We start from the raw sequence: 17,831 nt of genomic DNA on the forward strand, positions 1-17,831 counted from the left end.
GAAAGTATTCTGGTCGGGTGCAGTGGCTCATGCCTGTAATTCCAGCACTTTGGGAGGCCAAGGCAGGTGGATCACCTGAGGCCAGGAGTTCAAGTCCAGCCCGGCCAACATAGTGAAACCCTACCTCTATTAAAAATACAAAAAATCAGCTGGGCATGGTGGCATGCACCTGTAATCCCAGTTACTGGGGAGGCTGAGGCAGAAGAATTGCTTGAACCTGGGAAACAGAGGTTGCAGTGAGCCAAGATTACGTTACTGTACTCCAACCTGGGTGACAGAGCCAGACTCTGTCTCAAAAAACAAAACAAAAATGACAACAAAAGAATGAAACTACCCATGTATATGAAATAAGAGAAAGATTGTAAGCCAAATGGCAACATGTCACCTTTTGGCGGGGTGGAGGTTTCCGGGGTACTTTCACTTACTTTTTTTTTCCCACAATAAGTATTATTTTCAATAATCAGAAAAAAAGGGCTGGGTGCAGTGGTTTACGCCTGCAATCACAGCACTTTGGGAGGCCGAGGCAGGTAGATCACCTGAGATCAGGAGTTCGAGACCAGCCTGGCCAACATGGTGAAACCCTGACTCTACTAAAAATACAAAAATTAGCCAGGTGTGGTGGCACACGCCTATAGTCCCAGGTACTCGGGAGGCTGAGGAAGAATTGCTTGAACCCAGGAGGCGGAAGTTGCAGTGAGCCAAGATGGTGCGACTGCACTCCAGCCTGGGAAAATTTTGAATTAAGAAACTTTTAATAACTATTATATGTCTATTATATTTTTTTGAAATATATGACAACGAGTAAACTCAATACTGTTAGGTCAAAGGTAAGTTGATATAATATTGGAACAAGGATTTAGAGTCCTAAAATTATTCATACCCTTTAGCCCACTAATTCCACTTGTAGGATTAAGCTCAAGGAAATGACCAGAAAGAAAAGAAGTAGTGTGTACAAAGATGGTCACAGAAATGCTATTTATAAAACTGGAAAATTGGAAAAATCTCAAAAGTTCAACAATAGAAGTAAGGCTGAGCAAACTGGTATATTGTCAAGACAGAAAACTATGAAACACTGACTAGTGCATGAACTAGGTGGACACACGAAAGTGGTAGCTGAAGTTTAATAAAAAGACAACAAAATCCTTACGTAGGTGGTGATCCTCAGAAAGAGATACCCTAAAGACTGTGCTTTGACATGCTGAGAAGGTTTAGAAGGTGCCTCAAAATCAAGGTCCCTGAAACCTTGTCTTGTCCCCTGCACTCCAAGTGCAGGGAGGGACTCTCTCTGGAATTTCCCTATCTGATCAAGAGAGCTTCTTTCCAAAGGAAACACAATTGGGGGCCTGGTGCGGTGGCTCACACCTATAATACCAGCACTTTGGGAAGCCAAGGCAGGTGGATCACTTAAGGTCAGGAGTTTGAGACCAGCCTGGCCAACATGCTGAAACCCTGTCACTACTAAAAATACAAAAATTAGCAGGGCATAATGGCATGCACCTGTAATCCCAGCTACTCGGGAGTCTGAGATAGGAGAATCACTTGAACCCAGGAGGCGGAGGTTGCAGTGAGCTGAGATCATGCCACCGCACTCCAGCCTGGGCGACAGAGCGAGACTCCATCTCAAAAAATAAAAATAAAAATAAAAAAAGGCTGGGCACGGTGGCTCACACCTGTAATCCCATTACTTTGGGAGGCCGAGGTGGGTGGAGCACCTGAGCTCAGGTGTACTAGATCAGCCTGGCTAACGTGGTGAAACCCCATCTCTACTAAAAATACAAAAAAAAAAAAGAAGTAAATTAGCCAGGTGTGATGGCGGGCGCCTGTAATTCCAGCTACCCAGGAGGCTGAGGCAGGAAAATCGCTTGAACCCGGGAGGCGGAGGTTGCACTGAGCCATCGCACCACTGCGCTCCAGCCTGGGCGACAAGAGTGAAACTCTGTCTCAAAACAAACAAACAAAAAACACAATTGCCTTCCTCCCCTTGCTGAAATCTCATTGTCTATTTCAGAAAAGAAAGAAATTCAACCACACCTGGAGGGACATTTTCACAAACAGGATCATTAGAAGTTAATTCCTGTGTATTTATTCTCCATAATAATCATTTGGTCAGGCACCATGGCTCACGTCTGTAATCCCAGCACACTGGGAGGCCAAGGCGGGTGGATCGCTTGATCTCAGGAGTTCAAGACTAGCCTGGGCAACATAGTGAGACCCATCTCAAAAAATTACATTAAAATAGAAAAAAACCCTCAGTGGCATGACCAGGCACGGTGGTTCATGCCTATAATCCCAGCACTTTGGGAGGCCAAGTGGACGGATCACCCGAGATCAAGAGTTTATACCAGTCTGGCCAACATGATGAAACCCTGTCTCTACTAAAAATACAAAAAAATTAGCCAGGCATGATGGCATGTGCCTATAATCCTAGCTACTTGGGAGGCTGAGACATGAGAATCGCTTGAACTGGGGAGGTAGAGGTTGCAGTGAGCCAAGATGGTGCCACTGCACTCCAGCCTGGGCAATACAGCAAGACTCTGTCTCAACAAATAATAAAAAAAAATCATTTTCTGTCTCTCAAATGAATTGTCTACATTCCCTATCTCCCCTCTCCCTTTTGAAAAAGAGTATGTAGGCCTGCCTGGTGGCACACACCTGTAATCCGAGCACTCTGGGAGGAACAGGAGGAAGCATCCTGAGCCCAGGAGTTCGAGACTAGCATGGGCAACAGAGCGAGACTCTGCCTCTATTCTAATGTTTTTTGAAAAAGAGTATGTAAGCTTCAGTACTTGGGTTTGGGTTACTGGGTACTCAATCTGCAATTCCATGCTATGCACATTAAAATAAAATTGTGTATGTCTTTTATCCTATTAATCTGACCATTGTCAGCTGATTTCAGCAAACCTTCAAGAGCAAAGGGGAAGTTTTCCCTTGGCCCTTCACATACATATGGCAGCTATGCAAAATACATATGTGAATTAAGAAAGATCAGAGAATAACAATATGGAATACTGGCCAGGCGAGGTGGCTCACACCTGTAACTCCAGCACTTCGGGAGGTCAAGGCAGTATGATCACTTGAGCCCAGGAGTTTGAGACTCTGTCTTTAAAAAAAAAAAAAAAAAAAAAAATTCGCCTGGCGTGGTAGCGCATGCCTGGGCCCAAGGAGGATCACTTAGGCCCAGGAGGTCAAGGCTGCAGTGAGCTGTGATTGTACCAATGCACTCCAGAGAAACCTTGTCATCGCCTCGGCCTTTGTAGGGAACATCTAGGGCCCGGGTATAGTGGAATCAACTATTGAGCTTATTCTCTTAATTGCCTGTGCCTGAATACTACACTGTTCTCCCAAGACAGTAATGCAGTTTCATACCCACAGAAATAAGTGGAAGCATAAGCATTCTGGGAATAGTTTTTAACTAATGATATCAAATCAGTCATTGAAAAAAATGTGTGCAGCAATGGGTATACCAGAACAAAAGGAAATGACAGACTGATAGAGGACATCTTTTCCTTTTTTTTTTTTTTTGAGATGGAGTCTCGCTCTGTCACCCAGGATGGAGTGCAGTGGCATGATCTCAGTGCACTGCAACCTCTGCCTCCCGGGTTCAAGCGATTCTCCTACCTCAGCCTCCTGAGCAGCTAGATTACAGGCAGGCACCACCATGCCTGGCTAATTTTTGTATTTTTAGTAGAGATGGGATTTCACTATGTTGGTCAGGCTGGTCTTGAACTCCTGACCTCAAGATCCTCCTGCCTCGGCCTCCCAAAGTGCTGGGATTACAGGCGTGATCCACCGCGCCCGGCCTTCCCTTTTTATGCCAACCAAGTGGCGAGATATACTTATGTGGTTACTCGCATTACCACCAAAGGGAAATACCATGCAGAATGGAAGGGTTAATTTATTTAAAAATAAGAACAATCTCAAACATACCAAGAAGCACAAAGGGTAATAAACACCCATATACTTAATATCCAGATTTAACTAATGTAAATATTTGGAAATCTCTTTCGCATCCCTCCTCAATCCTATTCGTTTCCCTTGCTTCTTAGAGGAAAAACTATTTGGATCTTGGTGTGTCATGCCCTTTAGTTTGGAAATATTTTTGCCAGAAAGAAAGTTTATTCATGCAACCCTTAACTCTTTTGCAATCACCAAAAATAAAAAAGTGGGGGGGGGGGGGTTGCTGGGCATGGTGGCTCATGCCTGTAACCCCAGCACTTTGGGAGGCCAAGGTGGAAGAATCCCTTGAGCCCAAGAGTGAGAACAGCCTAGACAAAATGATGACAGCCCTGTCTATATAAAAATAAAAATTAAAAAAATAGCACCTGACCAACATGGTGAAACCCCATCTCTACTAAAAATACACAAATTAGTCAGGCGTGGTGGTGGGTGCCTGTTGTCTCAGCTACTCGGGAGGCTGAGGCAGGAGAATCACTTGAACCTGGGAGGAAGAGGTTGCAGTGAGCCAAGATCGAGCCATTGCACTCAGCCTGGATGACAGAGTGAGACACCATCTCAAAAAAAAAAGAAAAAGAAAAGAAAAAAAAATTAGCCAGGCATGCTGGTATGTGCCTGCAGTCCCAGCTGCTCCAGGAGACTGAGATGGGAGGACTGTTTGAGGCCAGGTGGTTGAGGCTGCAGTGAGCTATGATCATGTCCACTATACTCTAGCCTGGGTGACAGAGGCTAGAATAAAAAAATAAAAAAAAGAAAGAAAAATATTTTTACCATGTAAGTCTCCATGTAAGTATAGATCCATAAATAATATCGAACATCATTTTATTTTTAAAACTGAAAGAAATAGCATCATAATGTATATACTATACTGCAACTTTTTTTTCATGTAACATTGCTTTTGAAATACGTCCAGGCGTTTTTTTTTTTGTTTTGTTTTTTGTTTTGAGACAGAATTTCACTCTTGTTGCTCAGGCTGGAGTGCAATGGCACCATCTCAGTTCACCGCAACTTTTGCCTCCCGGGTTCAAGCAATTCTCCTGCCTCAGCCTCCCAAGTAGCTGGGATTACAGGCATGTACCACCACACCTGCTTAATTTTGTATTTTTAGTAGAGGGGTTTCTCCATTTTTGTCAGGCTGGTCTCGAACTCCCGACCTCCAGTGATCTGCCTGCCTCGGCCTCCCAAAGTGCTGGGATTACAGGCATGAACCGCCATGTCCGGCCACGTCCATGTTAACAAATGTAGTTGTAATTAATCGTGTTTTAATGGCCTCTTGGTTTTTTTGTTATTTTTTTTTTAATAGGGACTGGGTTTCATCATGTTGCCCAGGCTACTCTCAAACACCTGGGCTCAAGCAATTTGCTCGCCTTGGACTCCCAAAGTGCTAGGATTACGAGTGTGACCCACCACAACCCAGCCTTGTTTTTTTTGTTGTTGTTGTTTGGCTGGTTGGTTGTTTGCTTTTTTGTGACGGAGTCTTGTTCTGTCACCCTGGCTGGAGTGCAGTGGCACGATCTTAGCTCACTGCAACCTCCTCCTCCTGGGTTCAAGCAATTCTCCCTGCATCAGCCTCCCGAGTAGCTGGGATTACAGGCGTCCGCCACCACACACGCCTAATATTTTTTAGCAGAGACAGGGTTTCGCCATATTGGTTAGACTGGTCTCAAACTCTTGACCTCAGGTGATCTGCCCTCCTCGGCCTACCAAAGTGCTGGGATTACAGGCGTGAGCTACCACTCCGGCCTGTTTTTTAATTATAATTTTATTATGGAGTACTTTTAAAATGCAATAAATAAAATATAATGAATACTGAAGTACTCAACACCCAACTTCATTATCTATTATCATTGTGCTATGTAGTGCCATATTAATTCAGAAATTATTGTTTTTTTTCTTTCTCTTTCCCCAAATACAGATTTTGCTTTTAAAGAAACAACACTTACAGATACAGTTGTGGCCTCCTGAATCCCTTACCCTGAGCCTAGTCCTCACCCCTCCTTTGTAGACACTATGAGGAATTCAGTGTTTAAAATTTCTTTTTGGCTGGGGATGGTGGCTCACGCCTGTAGTCTCAGCACTTTGGGAGGCTGAGGCGGGCACCCAGGTTGGAGTACAGTGGCGTGATCTCAGCTCACTGCAACCTTCACCTCCCAGGTTCAAATGATTCTCCTGCCTCAGCCTCCCAAGTAGCTGGGATTACAGGCACACACCAACAAGCCCGGCTAATTTTTTTGTATTTTTAGTAGAGATGGGGTTTCACCATGTTGGCCAGGTTGGTCTCAAACTCCTGACCTCATGATCTGCCCACCTCTGCCTCCCAAAGTGCTGGGATTACAGGTTTGAGCCACTACGCCCAGCCTCAGTGTTTAAAATTTCTATGAATATTTTTATACTTTTCCTACATATTTTTGATCTATAAACAACATATAGTTATGCTTCAAATGTTTTAAAATTTTATAGAAATAATATATATACCTCTTTTTTTTCTTGAGATGGGGTCTCCCTGTGTTTCCCAGGCTGGTCTCAAACTCCTGAGTTCAAGGGATCCTCCCTCCTCAGCCTCCCAAAAGTGTTGAGATTACAGGCATGAGCTACCAAGCCCGGCCTACATGCTTTTTTCTGTTTGTGTTTATTTTTTATTTTTGTCACTTAACATCATGTTTCTGAGAATTAGCCATGTTGAAAGATGGTAAATTTAGTTTTTCACAGATGTTATATTAGTTCATTCATTTTCATTTCTGTATTTTTTTATTGTAGGGACTATCCTACATACATTTATTGATTACTGTATGATGGAGATTGAGGTTGTTTCCAGATTTTTACTCTCATAGATAATATTACTTGGTCGAAGTCTATCCCAATGGGGCTTTTCCTGTAGCTGCATGTCATTGGAAACTCCTCATAGACTAACTCTGGTTTTGCTTTACTCGCAGGACTATTTGTTAGATTTGCGGGAAGGAACTACAAGACAGTTGCTAAAATTATGAAAGACCTAATAATTTACCTTTTACTGTAGATACTGGCATATTCCACAGATCTGTACTATTATTCTTGAGTGTGATAGCTTAGAAATGAGTATGATTGAACGCATTCATGCTTAGAGAGGGTATCAAATTGAGAACCAGGTAGATCCACCTACTCTAAAAATGAATCTAAAGTAAATTGATTATAGAAATTAGATCCCAAAGATTATTGATTTTTCCATAGGTGAATTTTGAAGTCTTCGTGAATATATCCATATTAAAAGGAGATGAAAGAAGCCAAAATAAAATAATTATGGGCTGACAGGATAACTGGATTAAGCATCAGTTCTATTAAAAAGGGTTAATTTGAAGATAAATCTATTGAAGATAACTTTTTTTTTTTTTTTTTTTTGAGACAGAGTCTCGCTCTGTCACCCAGGCTGGAGTGCTGTGGCCGGATCTCAGCTCACTACAAGCTCCGCCTCCCGGGTTCACGCCATTCTCCTGCCTCAGCCTCCCGGGTAGCTGGGACTACAGGCGCCGCCACCTCGCCCGGCTAGTGTTTTTGTAGTTTTTAGTAGAGACGGGGTTTCACCGTGTTAGCCAGGATGGTCTCGATCTCCTGACCTCGTGATCCGCCCGTCTCGGCCTCCCAAAGTGCTGGGATTACAGGCTTGAGCCACCGCGCCCGGCTGAAGATAACTTTTGACTCCAACTCTTTAGAGCAACAAAAGGGAACTTGATGCACAGTGGAAGGAATCTCAACATGAAATTTCTTGAATAAAAATTTATTGACTTAATAATAATATTATGAACCTTACGGCAGACATGGAGAGGCACAGCCCAGATCCTCTTTCAAGGAAAGGTTTGTTGCCTCAACTGCTGAGAGTGCTGTCAGTGTACAACGTTCATTCAGCTTTCAGTCCCTTTACAGAATCATTTCAGTTTCACCCAAGGTTGACCCTTCCAAGGACAACCCACATCCCATGACTGGGCAAATGCATAAACACCTGATCCACTGTAGGAGCAACTTAGCTCCATAGCTCCCCATGGAGTCAGGGCTATTGGGTCCCCATCACGGCATGTTCATCTTCCCTCTCCGCTCCCTCCCATTGTTTTCCACAAAGGGCACACCCTAGTAAACAACCTTTGCATTAAATTCTATCAACATTAACAGATTAATGAAGAAAAATATGATTATCTCAATATATGCTACAAGTTACTCTGTGGGAGAGAGAGGCCCTATGGAGGAGCACGGAAGCCCCAGACACGTGAGTGGAGAAGCCATATTGGACATCCAGTCTGGTCAAGCCCCAAGTGAGAACCACCCAAGCAAGCCCAGAACCACCAAGTAAACCCTATAGAGACAAGAGAGATAATAATAAATTATTGTTTTGCATCACTTTAAATCTTAGAATGGCTTGTTACAAAGTAGTAGTATGAGAACCACAGAATAGAAGAAAACAGCCTATGGCAAAACCCCATCTCTACAAAAAATACAAAGATTAGCCAGGCATGGTGGTGCACACCTGTAGTCCCAGCTACTAGGAAGGCTGAGGTGGGAGGACTGCTTGACCCGGGAGGCTGAGGCTTCAGTGGGCTGTGCTCGCGCCATTGCACTCCAGCCTGGAAGACAGAGTGAGACACTGTCTCAACAACAAAAAAAGGATAGAAGAAAACTTTCTGGCCAGGTGTGGTGGCTCATGCCTGTAATCTCACACTTTGGGAGGCCGAGGTGGGTCGATCACTTGAGGCCAAGAGTTCCACACCAGCCTGGGCAACATGGGGAAAACCTGCCTCTACAAAAAAAAAAAAAAAAAAAAAGTAGAAAACTTACATAATAACATATAGCTACGAAAAGCTATCTATGACAAGTACCTTAAGAATGATAAATTTGTAGAATTATTTTCATGACTGTCCAGAAGATTACTAATAAACACCAGAAGTGTTCCTAATCAACACTGTATTGGAGGCTTTGGTTATAACACCTGGGGGCAGAATAACACCTCCCGCATCACAAGTTATACATGTGCTTATCGCTGATACCTGTGAATATGTAAGTTAATTAGCAAAGGGAGAAAGGAGAATGAAGGTTACAGATGGCATTAAGATTGCTAATCATCTGATCTTAAAATAGATTATCCATGGCTACTCTGGGCACATTGACTATGGGGTAGCCCTTCTCTGCAAGGAGCAGTACCTCTGCTGTTATGTGGGTCACTTGAGGTCAGGAGTTTGAGACAGACCTGGCCAACAGGGCTAAACCCCATCTCTACTAAAAATATAAAAATTATCCAGGTGTGGTAGCGCATGCCTGTAATCCCAGCTACTCAGGAGGCTGAGGCAGGAGAATCGCTTGAACCCAGGAGGCAGAGGTTGCAGTGAGCCGAGACTGCACCATCACATTCTAGCCTGGGTGATGGAGTGAGACTCTGTTTAAAAAAAAAAAAAAATTAAAAATAAAGGCAAACAAAAATAGAGCATCCTGGACAATCCAGGTGGGACTAATGTAATCACAGGGTCCTTAGAAATGGAATAGGGAGGTAGAAGTCAAGAGTCAGAGAAAGAGATGTGGTAATAGAAGTAGGATCTGTCCCTGAGAAAGACTGATGTACTGAGAAAAGAACTTTACCCACTGTTGCTGGCTTATAAGATGAAGGAAGGAGGCCACAGCCTGGAAATGTGGGCAGCATCTCGAAGCTGGAGAGAGCATGGAAATGGATTCTGCTCTAGAGCCTCCAGAAGGAATGCAGCCCTTCAGACACCTTGGTTTTAGCCCAGTAAGGCTCATTTCAGACTTCTGACCTCTTGAACTTTAAAAAGTTTGAGTTTTAAGTCTTTAAGTTTGTGGTAATTTGTTAAAGCAGCTATAAAACTCTAACTCAAAACCATGTATGTATATATTGGTCAGGTGCCATGACTCATGCCTGTAATCCCAGCACTTTGGAAGGGCAAGGCGGGCAGATTACTTGAGGTCAGGAATTCAAAACCAGCCTGACCAACATGGTGAAACCCTGTATCTACTAAAAATACAAAAATTAGCTGGGCATGGTGGTGGGCGCCTGTAATCCCAGCTACTTGGGAAACTGAGGCAGGAGAACCATTTGAACCCGGGAGGCGGAGCTTGCAGTGAGCTGGGATCGCACCACTACACATCAGCCTGGGCAGCAGAGCAAGACTCTATCTTAAAAACAAAAACAAAAAGTACCATAAATATATTGTAATATGATATATATAAGGCATATAATGATTAAAAAGTAAGACAAAATGTGCATATGGGGATGTGTATATTATTCTTTTTCTCAAAAATACTTTTTAGAAATGCAGTTATTGTTCTAGGTTCTGTAATTGCCAGACGGGTTCTTCTTGCCCACCTCACAGATAAAATGAATTCACTGCAGTAGAGCAAGAGTTTAATTGACATGAGACCAACCACATGGGAGAACTGAGGTTATCACTCAAATCAGTCTCCCTGAAGGCTTGCAGGTTAGAGTTTTTATGGACAATTTGGTGACGGGGGCTAGGGAATTGGTGCTGCTGATTGGTTGGGGATAGAAATCCCAGGGGTTTGAAAAATGGTCCTTGTGCTGAGTTGCCTCTGGATGGGGCCACAGAACCAGTTGAGTCACCCGGCCAGGTAGGATTGAGTCTGAAAAATCTCTCAAAAAACCCATCTTAGGTATTACGATAGTGATGTTATCTATAGGAGCAACCGGGGAAGTCACAAATCTTGTGACCTCTGACCACATGACTCCCAAGCTGTAAGAGACTGTAGAGACTATACCTATCATGTGACCTCTGGCCACATGAATCCTGAACAGTAAGAAATTATGGAAACTACACCTACATTTTATCAGAGTTCAGACCCCTCCCATAATCCTATTCTTGTGGCCTTTCATTAGTCTTACAAAGGCAGTTGTCAGTCCCTGAGCAAGAAGGGAGGGAGAGACTATTTATCATCCTTGCTTTCAAGTTAAACTACAAATTTCTCCCAAAGTTAGCTTGGCCGATGCACTAGAATGACCAAGGACAGCTTGGAGGTCAGAAGCAAGACGAAGTCAACTATGTCAGATTCCTCTTACTGTCATAATTTTGCAAAGGTGCTTTCGGTTCTAAACCTTATTAAGTTATATTCAGATTTTTGACATTAGGTAAGATGAATAGAGAAAGGAGTACTACAAAGTGAGGAAGAACTCAAACTCCATTTATTATTTAGCTTAGAATTTGAAAAATTATTTCAAACAACGGAATAAAGCCACACTCTGAAAATCTGCTTAGGAGATTCTGAAAGTCTATTTCTAAAAAAATGATTTGTGATAATCCACTCAAACTGAAGTGAATTACTAGAATGTAAACACCACATCCCTATTCATATTTGTGTTCTCAATGTGTCATGAATCAGTGAATGAGTAGTACCAAATCTTTTTAAAGCACAGATGGTGTTTGTGGCAGCCATGAGAACATTCCTTTCAGATCTCCCAGCATGATAGACTGAGGGCCCTGACTGATGCATTCAGAATCCACCACACTCCCCTAGGCTGCTCTCAGCCAATGACTGAGTGTGGCAGGGAGACAGGCAGGCCCACTTCTGTGAGACTCAAAAGTCAGGTAACTTTGCCTTGAGGATTCCCCATTGGCCTAGTGAAAACTTTCTTAGACGGATTCTACTCTTAAGATGCTTTTTACTGAAATTTCCTTTCCTCTCCCTCTCCTTCATATGGGTCTGACCTGGATCTTCCTTGCTCTGTTCTTGCTCCAGCTTCCTTCTCATTTTCCTCCATAGGCATTTCCCCCCAAAATTTCTTGCACATCTGATCCCATTTTTGTAACTGCTTCTTGGAGGATTTTTTTTTTTTGAGATGGAGTTTCACTCTTGTTGCCCAGGCTGGAGTGCAATGGCATAATCTCGGCTCACCGCAACCTCCGCCTCCCAGGTTCAAGCAATTCTCCTGCCTCAGCCTCCCAAGTAGCTGGAATTACAGGCATGCAGCACCACACCTAGCAAATTTTGTATTTTTAGTAGAGATGGGGTTTCTCCATGTTGAGGCTGGTCTCGAACTCCTGACCTCAGGTGATCTGCCCACCTCGGCCTCCCAAAGTGCTGGGATTATGGGCGCGAGCCACCGCGCCTGGCCAATTTTTTTTTTTTTTTTTGAGACAGGGTCTGGCTCTGTTGCCCAGGTTGCAGTGCAGTGGCACAATCTTGGCTTATTGCAATCTCCACCTCCTGGGCTTAAGCCATCCTTCCACCTCAGCCTTCTGAGTAGCCGGGACTACAGGAGTGAGCCACCAAGCCCAGCTAATTTTTGTATTTTTTGTAGAGACATGGTTTCGCCATTTTGGCCTGGCTGGTCTTTAACTCCTGACCTCAAGTGATTCACTCACCTCGGACTCCCAAGGTGCGGGATTACAGGCACGAGCCACCACACCCAGCCTTTTTGGAGGCTCTTAAGTGTATAGATTTCAAAGGATTCCTTAGATAGGTCATTAAAAACAGACAGATATTAGGATATGCTTAAAGATTTAGCCGCAAGGATATAAGTGCTAACAACTTAAATGTTCTTCTGAAGGGACTGATAAGGTAAATTATTGTGTAAATGCACAATGGAATTTTATTTTATTTTTTATTTTTTATTGTATTTTTTTTAAGAAGGAGCCTCACTCTGTCACCCAGGCTGGAGTGCAGTGGTGCGATCATGGCTCACTGCAAGCTCTGCCTCCTGGGTTCACGCCATTCTCCTGCCTCAGCCTCCCGAGTAGCTGGGACTACAGGTGCCTGCCACCACGCCCGGCTAATTTTTTTCATTTTTTTAGTAGAGATGGGGTTTCACCATGTTAGCCAGGATGGTCTCGATCTCCTGACCTTGTGATCCACCCTCCTCAGCCTCCCAAAGTGCTGGGATTACAGGCGTGAGCCACCGCGCCTGGCCCAATGGAATTTTAATAAGATAATACTAAAGGTGAATTTAATTTTCTTTTTCTAGAGATGGTCTCATTATGTTCCCCAAGCTGGTCCCAAACTCCTGGGCAAAAGCAATCCTCCCACCTTGACCTCCTGAAGTGCTGGGATTACAGCTATAAGCCACTGTGCCCAGCCCTGAATATTTGTTAGTATCTTCAACAACCATTTAAAAAAAAAAATAGTTTATTTACTTATTTATGTTATAAGACAGCTCCCTGAGCCAGAAGAGTAGGTTCAGAGAGACTCCTGGAAAAGATAATTTACAGACTAAGTATTTACAGTGGTATCTCATTTTTGCAAATGAGTCTAGAAGCCTAGAAAACGGTATAAAAAGACATACATTAAAGTTTTAAAAGTGGTTGTCTCTAGGTAGTATTTAAAGTTTCTTGGCCGGGTGCAGTGGCTCACACCTATAATCCTAGCGCTTTGGGAGGTGAGGCGAGTGGATTGCCTGAGCTTAGGAGTTTGAGACCAGACTGGGTAACACAGTGAAACCCCATCTCTACTAAAATATAAAAAATTAGATGGGCACGGCAGTGTGCACTTGTAGTCCCAGCTACTTAGGAGGCTGAGGCAGGAATTGCTAGAACCTGGGAGGCAGAGGTTGCAGCGAGCCATGATTGTACCACTGCACTCCAGCCTGGGCGACAGAGCGAGACTCTGTCTCTTAAAAAAGAAAAAAAAAGAAAAAGAAAAAGTTTGTTGCTTTGGTTTATCTATAGTTTTAAATTGGTCTACAGTGAACATGCGTTTTATCTGTTATAACACTAAAAGTCATTATTTTTTTGCAACCTTCACCTCCCGGGCTCCAGCAATCCTCCTGCCTCATCCTCCCAAGCAGCTGGGACTACAGGTATACACTACAATGCCTGGCTAATTTTTGTATTTTTGGTAGAGATGGAGGTTTCTTCGTGATGCCCAGGTTGGACTTGAACTCCTGGACTCAAGGGATCTGCCCACCTCGGCCTCCCATAGTGCTGGGATTACAGGCGTAAACCACCACATCCAGCTAGTCTTTAATTAAGCGTAATGCTCTTAGGCACTGTTAAACTTTAGAATAGTCCAGTTTATTCTATTGGCTGGGCACAGTGACTCACACCTATAATCCCAGCACTTAGGGAGGCTGAGGTGAGAGGATTGCTTGAGTCCAGAGTTGGAGACCAGCCTGGGCAACATAGGATAACTCGTATCTACAAAAAATAAAAAATTAGCTGGGTATGATGGCACGCACCCACATGTAGTCCCAGCTACTCCAGAGGCTGAGGTGGCAGAATCGATTGAACCTGGGAGGGCGTGACTGCAGTGAGCCGAGATTGCACCACTGCACTCTAGCCTGAGCAACAGAGCAAGACTCTGTCTCAAAATAAATAAGTTAATTAAATAAAATAAAACTCCAGTGCTGATCAGTAGTGGGATCCAACCTGCAAATAGCTGCTGCACTCCAGCCTGGGCAAAATAGTGAGACCCAAGAATACAAAAATAAAAATAATAAAACTTTAAAATTTGTTAGATGTAAACTTTGTTCACCTTCTCAACTATCTTCGATTGCCCTACTTTCCGAAGGCACTGCCTGTATTCCAGAGCACCCCAGCACTGCTGCCCTTGCAGAAGTCAGTGGCCTGCATGCCCCACTTTGTCGAACCTCTCTGTGCTAAGTCACCCTCCATTTCTAGGTTGGCTGAAATGCCACACTGGACCACAGACTCTGGCTTCCTGAAAGGCTGGATGAGGCAACATGGAAGTGTGAACTCCCTGTGGGGTGAAACTTGACTCTAAGGAAAGCAGAGAAAAGGAGCCAGGCAGACACGCTCCCTCTTCTTTCCATTTACTCCACTGAGTACGATTTCCTCTTGTGTCCCTTCTGGGAAAACCCCCCTTGCTGAGGAAGAACATGTGCAGAGTGAATTACCATGTCTCCCAAAGTGGTGCCAGGTCTCTTGGGCATCACTGTCCAGAGCTTCCCAACTTTCCTCAAATCATTTCTTTCCTTTTCCTCTCTAGCCACTCCGGAGTTGAAAATAAGGATAACTGACCACAATTGACATAATGTAAAGCGTACTCATAGCAGATCAGGATATGAACTGCTCAAACCCCCCTTCAAGAAAGTATTTGCTACCGAACTGCAAGGAGTGAGGTTGCATCCAGGGGATAATGAAACTTGCTACCAGGGTACTCCTAGAAGCCTGAAAAAAGCAATGGCCCTCACAGAGACTATTAAAATGCTTCCCATGGTATAGGGAAGAGAAAGGGAGTAAAAGGCTCAGGAAGTGGGAATGCTGGAATGGATAAATTACATGGGGCAAAATAAGGAGTAATGTTCTCCAGGAAAGCTCAAAGGACACATATTTACCAAAAGCACTAGTAAGGTGACAGTGGGAGGGGTCCCAGCATGGTGATGAGTTCAGTGTGGCTCTCCTCCACAGGCCAGGGTTAATGGTCAGTGAAGCAGTCATATAATTTGGCTCACAAATAGCAACGACGATGAAAAGACCCGCAATAGAGGCCAGGTGTTACCACTTCACCATCAAAATCCAGAGGGTCACAATGTCCACAGTTATGGTTAATGGAAAACAACATCCTTAGGAGCAGAATAGCTGGGCAGCCAAAAGGCACGGCTTAATGTACTGATCAAAATAGAGCAAGAGTAGATGAGTAGGAGGCTGAGGGCAGTTACCCAAAAGGATCTCTCTTGCCCAGTTTCTGCACCTAAATCAGTTTTCAGATCTAGTGTTCATTGCTTTAAGAGATGGCCAGATCCCAGTACCAAGAACCCTGCAATACATAGTGATTTCTCCAGTTCTTCTGTGGAAGACATGAGTGACTGCTCATTGGAGTGAGGGATTTACTCCAACATTCCAAGGACTTCTGGAGACAGGGTCCAAGTTGACACAGATAATACTCAATGACTGGAAACATCATCATGGGCTGTGTTAGAGTGGGGGCCTACAGGGGCCAGTAAGTGAAGCCCTGGCCCAAGAGTGAGTCCAGTGGTCTATGAAATCACCTGGTGAATATTTCCCTGGTCCCCAAATATCTCATTGGGATTGACACTGCGGCAGAGTAACCCACAGGCTGTACTTTTTTTGAGACAGGGTCTGGCTCTGTTGGTGGGGGCTATGATAGTGGGGAAGGTCTGGTAGAAGCCTCCCAAACTGCCTCCCTCCCACCAAGATAGTGAATCAAAACCAGTATAATCCTGGAGAGGGATGGCAGAAATTAGGGCCCCTCTAAAGATGCAGGCATGCTGGTCCCTGTCCTACCTCTCTTTAACTTGCTGGTCTGGTCCTTGCAAAAACCAGACAGATCCTGGAGACTAATGTTCAACCAAGAAATAGACCTGATCACAGCTGCTAGGCTAGATGTGGTATCTTTGCTAAAACAGATAATACAATCTCTGGTACACAGTATGCAGCCATTGATTTGGCAAATGTGTTCTTTTCTATCAGTTAGGAAAGAAGATCAGCAACAATGTGCTCCAGGGCTATGTTAACTTTCAACCATCCGTCATAACATAGCCTGAAGACATGGGGACCATCTGGACAAACTGCAGAATATCATGTTGATTCATTCATTACAATGATGACATCATGCTGATGAGGCCAGGATAAGTAAGAGACTACTAACATGCTGGAAATGCCGGTAAGGCACATGCACTCTAGAGCAAGATAAACCGTAAAAAAATTAGGTACTTGCTACCTCCGTAAAGTTTCTGCACATCCTGTGGTCAGGACATTCCCTTAAGAGTAAACAACAGGCCTGTGTGTTGTTGCCACTGCCATTGTTGTCATGGTGGTTGCGCTGAGCTCTGTGGTTTCTAGAGCCAGCTATGTCCCCTCCCTGCCACCACCCTGAAGTGGATGTTCAAGAAGAATCACTCGCTAGAAAACAGATGCGTGCAGTTCCTGAAGATCAGAGTGAAACAACCTGACCGGGTTCCGGTGATTGTGGAAGAAAAAGGTCTCAGGCTCTCAGATTGTTGACATTGACAAACAGAAGAACTTGGTTCCATCTGACAGCCATTCAGTTCCATCTGTGGCTCAGTTCATGTGGATCATCATGAAGATGGAAAAGAATCCATCTTCCTTCTGAAAAGGCATCTTCTGTTTGTGGATAAAACAGCCCAGCCTGGCGGGACACAGTGGCTCATGCCTGTAATCCCAGCACTTTGGGAGGCTGAGGCAGCCGGATTACCTGAGGTCGGGAGTTCAAGATCAGCCTGACCAATATGGAGAAACCCAGTCTCTACTAAAAATACAAAAAATTGGCTGGGCGTGGTGGCGCATGCCTGTAATCCCAGCTACCCAGGAGGCTGAGGCATGAGAATCACTTGAACCTGGGAGGCAGAGGTTGCAGTGAGCCGAGATTGTGCCATTGCACTCCAGCCTGGGCAACAAGAGCGGAACTCCATCTCAAAAAATAAACAAACAAACAAAAAACAGTCCAGCCTAACTATAGGAGAGTTTTACTAGAAGGAAAAAGATACAGATGGAATCTTGTATGTGGCCTCCAGTGGGGAGAACACTTTTGGTTTCCGAGGGCCATTGCTGGGCTAGGTGTACCCTTACTGCTTGTGTATCTTATAAATGTCCTAGCACCTTGGTAAGCCAAGGCAGGAGGATGGCTTGAACTCAGGGGTTCGGAATCAGCCTGGGCAACATAAGGAGACAGCCGTCGCTACAAAAAAAAAAAATTAGTTGAGCGTTGTGGTGCATACCCATGGTCCCAAGCTACTCAGGATGTTGAGGTGGGAGGATTGCTTGAGCCCAGAAGGTAGATGCTGCAGTAAGCTGAGATTGCACCACTGCACTCCAGCCTGGGTGACAGAGCAAGATTCTGTCTTAAACAAACAAACAAACAAAAATTAAGAAGAAAAGAGAAAAAGGAGTACCAGTTGTGGCTGTGAGATCAACTATGGCTATGGAGGCTGTAGTCTGCCCCGATAACCTCCCTCT

At 44.2% G+C, this 17,831-nt stretch overlaps 1 non-coding gene and 1 pseudogene across 1 annotated transcript; both read left to right on the forward strand.

Moving 5' to 3' along the window:
* The first annotated feature begins 6,798 nt into the window (after window positions 1-6,798).
* Window positions 6,799-6,928, forward strand: LOC111544532. The gene has a single exon (XR_002732195.1). It is a non-coding gene; the product is annotated as a small nucleolar RNA SNORA18 (small nucleolar RNA).
* Window positions 6,929-8,161: 1,233 nt separating this feature from the next.
* LOC111544488 lies at window positions 8,162-17,432 on the forward strand (annotated as a pseudogene).
* The last annotated feature ends 399 nt before the right edge of the window (window positions 17,433-17,831 follow it).

This window comes from Piliocolobus tephrosceles, chromosome 4 (assembly GCF_002776525.5).
Source record: "Piliocolobus tephrosceles isolate RC106 chromosome 4, ASM277652v3, whole genome shotgun sequence".
In the NCBI taxonomy this organism is placed as follows: Eukaryota; Metazoa; Chordata; class Mammalia; order Primates; family Cercopithecidae; genus Piliocolobus; species Piliocolobus tephrosceles.